The following is an 8,869-nucleotide window of genomic DNA, read 5'->3' as shown; positions in this document are numbered from 1 at the left end:
TTTGGATATTGCTGCCAAATTACCTGTAAGAAAGCTAAAACCTCATACAGTGTGTTGGAATCTTGGCACAATAACTTCTGAATGTAGAAACAGACCCAGTGGTGACTTGATCCTATAGCAACATGTATAGTTTAGGCATGCACTAACGGAGCCAGGATTCTGCTGAACTGTTTTTGCAACAAAATTGCTCTTTTGTGAAGTATTGTTCATCAGTAATAAACTTTATCACAGTAGTACATACATGCATATAAACATGTACTAGAGGTTGTACAGAACATCATGTGGAGTAACCACATTGAAACTGTACTCCTATAATTCCAGGAAATACCAAAAGTGTAACAATAACACTGAAAATTTACTTCAACAATAATATTTCATGTGTGTTTGTATCCTATGCACTTCATTACTGCACCTCTCCATCAACCACTTGCCCGTTGGCTATATATTTAATACTTTTTAGTGTCATTCATGTATACTTATGTGAATCTGGTGTGAAACACTAAAATTTTTGTGGCAGTTCTAAAAGAACTTGTATATATTTGCAACTATAATATGACCACTGTGGCTACATACAAAATTTTATTTGCAGTGGATAATTACCAATATCATGTACAGTGTGACTGTTGGCAATGTGTTTTGATACCAAACCTTGTCTAAAATACCACCAAACAGATAATACAAAAACCCTTTCTTACAAAAACTTGACTGCATTGAAGCTTTAAAATTGAACCAGGACACAAACCTCCACACAAGCATACTATCCCTAAACCATACTAATTGTACCACAGGGCTTGTACTTAAATTTTAAAAATCCTAAATTATAATGCCATGTGATACTGGGTACAGTTATTTATGTTGACAATACTTATTGCGCATACCACAATACCCCACTGATTCCCATGCAGTTAGTGATTTTTTCACCAGCAGGACTTCATGAGGACAGCATAACATTTCCCAATGCAAAAGTCAATGGTACCCATAGATTAGCTGTCCTGCACCACAAAGCATTTCCTTTTCTCATATTTGCTAGCTGTGAAGATTATTTAAATAATAATGTGACATGTGATTAACCACAACGGTCAGATAGAAACCAGCAATACCACAAATGATATTACTCTTTATTACATATGCTGTTAATATGCAGACAGTGCATGCTGCATGTCTTAACATTCATGTGAATGTGTGCTGCATATTAAGCATCTGCATCATAATTAATTTTATGTTGCCATATTTATTTGCAAGTTTCGTTTGATGTTCATAGTAAAGACGGAAATCAACAAGTCTACCATAGAAAAATGTCAGCAGTTTTACAAGGTATCCAAACACTTACTTTTTCACGTAATACAAAATAGTCTATACTGCTATACACTGCTGCTGTTGGGATAGCAATTCAGAGCAATGCAGATTAATTCAGTTGTGTGTATATATATATATATATATGTGCATGCAGCGGCTGGATGAGGTACAGTTATTATAACTATAATATATACTTTATGAACTCAAAGACCTTTAACAATTATTATTGTTGAACTTACTTTGTATTATCATTCTTAATCTTACATCATCAAGGTAGACATGATCCAAGCTTTACATATGTTGGATTATAAATGTAGAACTATATGCAGCACTGTATCAACCACTTGATAAATCAGTATAATACGGCAAGATTTGTAACTTGCCTATCATCTCACACTTGTCAAACAGGTCATATTAAGTTGGCATTATTTGCTAGTGCATGGCACCAAAAGTGTAAACTCTTGGTGTATACTTTCCAATCCTGCATGCATGACATTCAAATTTTCATTCAAATTGCACATGGTTTTTATTTAATGCAGCTACATCGCATGCTATATACATTACATATGTTGCATGCAAATTTCATCTCTAACCTAAATGTATAACCTATTGCATATCAGTGCATGCATGCATGCATGGCTTCATTGTGATGAGCCATTAGTGAGCAAGAACAACTAAGCTCTCCATTCAATGTAAAAAATAAATAAGAGCAACTTTGTGCCATGCATGAGAGCACTTAATTGTGAATTGAAGTCAATTAAGGCACATGCATGCATCCACATAGTGATTTGTATATAATGCCTTAATTGCTTTAGCTGTATAGCTCTGTTCAGACCTCCACGCAAGCAACTTTTTTTTAAAATATGGTGCATGGATTAAATAATGCAAATTAAGAAAGTATACAAACATTAAATGCAAAACACAATGTCAAGATCAAGTATATGTAAGCGTGTATTTTGTATCAAATGTGGCCATACTGTTTATGAAATACAGCAGTCAGGATCCTGGTGCATACTGTTGCGATATGAGCCAAGTCGTTGTAGTGGACTGACTACACGAGAATGCTCTCCCAAATTCATGCTCTGTGCTCCCAAGCTGTCGCATGCTCTTTTCCAACTGCTACGTTGAAGCATCAGCCACAATGGCTCTTGTGCTTCTTGCCTGATATCAGCCTCCAGTGCACACAAACATGAGGCAAAGTGCCCTTGAGAGTACTTACTGGTGTTTTTGACTTCAGCAAGCCATTCATCTCTCTTGCCATTCATCCATTCAGCAGTATGGGCCTCATTGCGTAATGCCTTTTCGTATTGTAACAGAGCATCGTAATAGCCTCCAAGACTGGTTGGTTTAGACAGCTCAATAGGACCCAGCATGATGCTTCTAATGCCTTGATGTACATCTCGCAATACTTTCCACATGGTTTCAGCATCATAGTTCTGGCTGATTGCTAGACGGTTTGCTGGTGGGATTACACCTGCTACTGTTACCCTCTTGGCTGTCTGCAGTGTGACAGCTATCCTATCAAATATCTCCTCGATCTGCATGTCATTGATATCATAAAAATCTGTTTGCTCACCACCGGCATCAGCCAATTGCTTAAGGGATACTCTGGCTTTGTCATTTAAGTTCACACCAATGAAAATGGTGGAACAAAGTTCTCCCATTTTTTCGCTGACGTTCGTCATCAATTTCTTAGCCTCGTCGAAGGTAATACTTCCAGCGTTGTTTTCTCCGTCGGTAAGCACAAGCATGACGTATTTTTCCTTATCTCCCATAAGCATCTTCACCAATAAGGAGGCTGATATTGTACTCTTAATCGCTGCCGCAAGCGCATCATACAATGCCGTGCGGCCGTTGCATTTGGTGTTGGCGAGCTTCTCAATCAACTGCATGGAAACGGCTTTAGTCACGGGCTCAAACGACACCAGCTTCTGCACTGAATCATTGAACGTGGAAGCCGAAATCTTATCGTCTTCGTCAAGGTGATTTAAGATCTTAGCGACGCCGGCGACGACAGTGGACCATGGCTTTCCCTCCATCGATCCGCTACAATCTAACGCAAGAAACACGCGATACTGTTTGAAGCGCATTCCTAGCTGCATAACGTTCTGCTCTCGAAATAGTAGTGCCATGACAACTCTCTTGCTCCTGACGAACAACTAGATCAGGTTGTATGAGTATCTGCAACAAATATATATACCGCATGATGCAACAACATGCATGCGCATGCGCAGCAACAAATTCCTTCGTGCGATTTATCAAACAGAAGTTTTTATTTATTTTTATTCCGGCCCTAATGGCACTCCCATCCTCCCCGATCTCTAGCTAGAAGTACTGTTTAAGTAGGGTTTGCATCAAAAGTGACGCGCGCCGCCAAAATATCGCCTTTAAAAACCAGCTTAGAAACTCCTTACGTGACGAAAATCACCTTTACGGAATAACATGATATTAGTCCATCTAACATCAAATGTAGCGTTAAAAACAAGAAAACGCTTACTGGTGCACTCACTCACTCACTCACTCGCTCACTCCCTCACTCGCTCACTCGCTCACTCACTCACTCACTCACTCACTCACTCACACACCCACACACCCACCCACTCACTCACTCACTCACTCACTCACTCACTCACTCACTCACTCACTCACTACTCACTCACGATCACTCACTCACTGACCACAGTTGCAAGCCTAGAGCCCAAACGAAGCAGCACACGGTAACCATTAAGCCACAACAACAAACTCACCGGTGGGATGTTCCTTTTGGGGTTCCGACGAGTGTGCACCCTGTGCGCCTCATCTTTTCTTTTATCTTACATTCCGAATCCGATTGCATAGCCCTACAACAGGATCTTGACAAACTCATTGAATGGGCTCATACTTGGCTGATGGAATTTAACATTAAGAAATGTGAATACTTGAGAATTACCAATAAAAGAAATCCCATCATTCATAGCTATCATCTGGAGAATTCTATCATCTCTGAGGTTCCTCACACGAAATATCTTGGGGTCACCATTGACCAGAAACTATCATGGAATGAACACACTCAAAGAGTCACTAGCAAAGCAAACCAGGTTAATGGATTCTTGTGTCGTAACCTTCACCAATGCCCTGTTTCTGTTAAGAGCAATTGTTATAAGATGATGGTCCGCCCCATTGTTAAATATGCATCCTCTGCCTGGGCCCCCCACACCCACACCAACATATAAACCAACTTGAGTCCATTCAAAGGAGAGCAGCTAGATTTTGCTACAATGATTTTTCTGGATTTAGTAGTGTAACAAGAATGATGTCATTATTAAATTTACCTACTCTCGAAGAAAGAAGAAACAAGTCTAAGATAACTACAATGTATAAGATAATTAATGGCAATCTAAGTATACCCACAAATGATTTTATACCTAATCATCGTCCATCAAGGGGAGGATATTATAAACAGCTTGACACTATGATTGATACTTATAAATTTTCCTTTTTCCCTTCTACAATCAGACTCTGGAACACACCCCCCCTTTGTAATTCATTCCCCTACCTTAGATGAGTTTTGTACTAACCTGAACATTCATTATGATCACACCTGTGCTCAACAATCTTTTTGATTTCTGCACAGTAGCAAATATAATAATAATAATAATCTTCAATCAGGCTGCTTGTCTTCTTCTTCATCCAACGAAACCATATCGAGGCGTTAATTTTCCATATCAACACTTTCTTTAAGCAGCATAACTAAATTTGTAAATAAGTAGCTAACTACATATGTACGAATATGCCACAAGATTATTTAAGATGCAGTACCGGTACTCCACGATAGGTCACAATATCACGCCCATTCTTTATTCTACTATTATCAATCTATCGATCGAGACCACGCCCCTTTTACGCTAGCTGTATTTGTGACCGCGCACCTTCAAGTTGGTAGGCTAATTCGAGATACTCTAGTCTAATAATCGATCGAAACCACGATGACCACACCCCTTTTTGGGCAAACGCACATCTTTGCAGGCTGACACGAGATACTCTAATACAGCAGTCACCCTAATAAAACAGCCAAATATTTATGGCTAGCTGTATGCTTTAACAAAAAAACTAAACAAACTAGTATATTAAAAATTATAAATTTAAAAATGAAGTAGGGTTCCAAGCAATAAAAAGTGGTGAAACAAGAGATGAAGCAATGGTAGCTATTACAGCATAGCTCAGTGTTAAATCCCTACTTTGGCATGGTATACCAATTATTTTGTGTTCAATGCCAAAGAAGGGATTTCCCACTGAGCTATGCTGTAATAGCTACCATTGCTTCATCTCTTGTTTCACTACTTTTTATCACTTGGAACCCTACTTCATTTTTAAATTTATAATTTTTAATATATTATTTATTTATTTATTTATTGTACTGGGCAGTCAGCACAGCTGGTAAATGCCCAGGAAATAGCATACAGCACAATTAATATATAGTTGTAAATTATTTGAAAAGGTGTCATAGTCAGTTGTGTCTAGAATAGATGTGGGTAAGTTGTTCCATTCTTTGATTGTTCTTGAAAAATATGATTGTAGATGTGATGTGGTTGATACAGGTGGGAGAATGAAATGATAAGGGTGATAGTGTCGTGTGTCTCTTGTTACAGGTAGGTAGTAAGTTGGGATTGACAGGGATATTTGATGATGAAAAATCTTGTGAAATAGTTGTAATCTTGAGATGTTCTGTCGAATTTGTAAAGTAGGCCAAGATAACTGATGTAACATTAATGATACTGAACTAGTTCTACTATAATCACTTAAAACCCACCTAGCTGCTCTTCACTGAATTGATTCTAATTTATCTCTATCGCAATTATAATATGGATCCCAAATAACAGAAACGTACTCCATCTGAGGTCGAACCATTGTTAGATATGCTGATGCCTTAACATTTGGTGAACAGTCACTTAAGTTACGTTTTAGAAAGTTTAAAGTATTTGATGCTTTTTTAGCAATGTTTGATATATGTTGCGACCATCATAATGTCTTGCCTAGCATGACTCCAAGATATGAGTGACTATCAGTTTTTTTGAGGATAAGTGTAATGAAGATGAATCGGTGAATGAGATCTATTACATCGAATTAGTACACATTTGGTGATATTCAGCGGTTGCTATAGTTACTGTATATACTCCAGATGTCATCGAGTTTCTTGACCACTTCCTTATCTGCACTTTAATAAAATGGATATGTGTGCCGGATATCAGGATTTTGCATGATTTCGATAGTAAAATATCGAAATTTTGAATTATTAACTGTGTGGGTGAACTAGCTAACAGGGTTTCCAACTCAAAATAGGAGGGTGGCTGTTTCAGGAAATTTTCACACAGGCCTTTACGATAAAGCAAACAAGTACTAATTTATTATTGGATTGCTTGTAGCATTGGGTATCAGCATGAGTTAACACACAAAACATACCAAAAACGGCCGCGTGACCAAATATATGCCACAATAGTTAGCTACATTGGACAGCTGATTCAAAAATATCATTGCATTTTAAGTCACAATTAGTGTATTTCTTACCTTAATCCTGTATAGCTGTAATGGAATTGCTGGCCACATGACCACCTTTTGCAGTTAAAGCTGCAGAAAGCAAAAGACACTTTAATGACATATTTGGTTTATCTTATAAGGTAAGCCCGTGTGAAAATCATTAGAAACAATGAAAAGAGCTGAGGCGCATCATCTATGTTGTAGTGAAACTGATCCTATATGACGGGATTTTCAGTCACATGACCACTTTTGGATATTTATACATACATTAAAATTATGCTGATATCAAATGCTGCAAACAATCCAATAAAAACATCAGCACTTGTTTGCTTATCTTAAAGGTAAATCTGTGTGAAAATCTCCAGATACAACAAAATGAAGCACCATCCTAGGCCCTAGAACTGATTGAGTGGGCATACGAAATTTATAAATATACTTATAAAACAAAATTTTAGCTAAAATCATAATGAGTCTAGTAGCTAGATTAGCTTTTAAAATGCACAGAACTAGACTATAACCTTCATTTTCTAGCGTACTTGTACAATCACAGATAAATTAACAATTCAGCCAACTCCCTGGATGCAATAATCCTAACAGAGTCTGATATGTTTAATGCTCTCGTTAATCATCCACACAAAGCAACTGGAATTGACTACTAGCATCGTGCAACCTCTTGTGGCACCACTGTTTCACCTATTTACCACCAGCTTAAACACTAGTGTAATTCCAACTGAATGGAAGACACATAAGATCATCCCAATTCACAAAACTGGGGACAAAACATCTGTCAAAAATTACCGACCCACTTCCTTGTTATGCAATATTTCAAAAAGTATTATATACGTTTAAGATGATTGGTACTGTGGCTAAGTGTATTACCCCCTGTCAATTTGGTTTCCAGAGTAACTCATCAACCCTACAACAATTACTTTTATATCACCACCAGCTGATAACTTCCAAGGATGTTGCTCACATAGACCTTTGAAAGGATTTTTTTCAACTATATATATTGGTGAAACTCTGGAACATTGGGATCACTGGAACTCACCACTGATCCATTAATTGTTACCTTTTGATATATGACCATTGGTTTTTTTTGTTTTTTTTTAATTTGCTGTGAAACTGGACTCAATGAGCCTCAAGAAGTAGTCATTATAGGCTTGCTTGTTGGCATACTTTTTGAACAAGATTTTTAAGAGTCTTATAATATCGTCAAGTGGTAGGGCTGTGTAATTGGCAAAACTGAGCATAAGCTTTGCTTCTTTCGTCTACAAAGTCTCTTGGTGTAGATGGTTGGTTTGATGTATAACTTTATAGGAGTAGGAAACAAAGTGTCCGGACAAAAATGACAAGCAGATTTAAAGTCAGTCCACAACTGGTTGATTGGAGTGTCAGTTGTACTGGTATGTAGAATTCATTGCTAAAGTCATAAAAGAAGGCTCTTATTAAGCTAGGGTCTGCTCTATTCCACAGGTGAATTGTTCTTCTTGGTTGTTTTTGAGCACAGCTTCATGGTCAGAGATGCTGGCTATAGGTGTACAATAATAGGGTTGATTGGTTAAAAAGATATCTAGGCATGTGTTGCTTAATCTGGTTGGAAACTCAACAATCTCAAAAGTATTCACAAAGTCCAGAAATGTGCTATTTAGCAGTAGAGGGAAATCGTTCCCAATTATATTAGAATCAGTCCAGTTTATATCAGGGAGGTTGAGGTTGCTGGCAATCCATTTGGAGAGGATGAGATAATGCTTTCAAGTGTACTGCATATAACTTCTATATAGTCAATAGATTGATTTGGAGGCATATAGACACAGGGGAATTAGCCTTATATGATTAGGTAGTGCTATTTTATCATGTAGTCATTGACTGGTGCTCCATAGAATCAGGGGCGGTACTACTGGTATGGTAGAGGTGCCTGTAGATTGGTTGCTACATGGAGGATTGAACATATTTGAAATCTATTAATAATTTTACCATGTAAGAGCTTGTTGACGATTGAACATTTAGCTGCTGCAAATTTTTATGACCTTGTGGTCTTCTCCCTGTTGGATCAGGTAGT

The sequence above is a fragment of the Dysidea avara genome, chromosome 7 (assembly GCF_963678975.1).
Source record: "Dysidea avara chromosome 7, odDysAvar1.4, whole genome shotgun sequence".
NCBI classification, from domain to species: domain Eukaryota; kingdom Metazoa; phylum Porifera; class Demospongiae; order Dictyoceratida; family Dysideidae; genus Dysidea; species Dysidea avara.
This window is presented reverse-complemented; position numbering follows the sequence as displayed.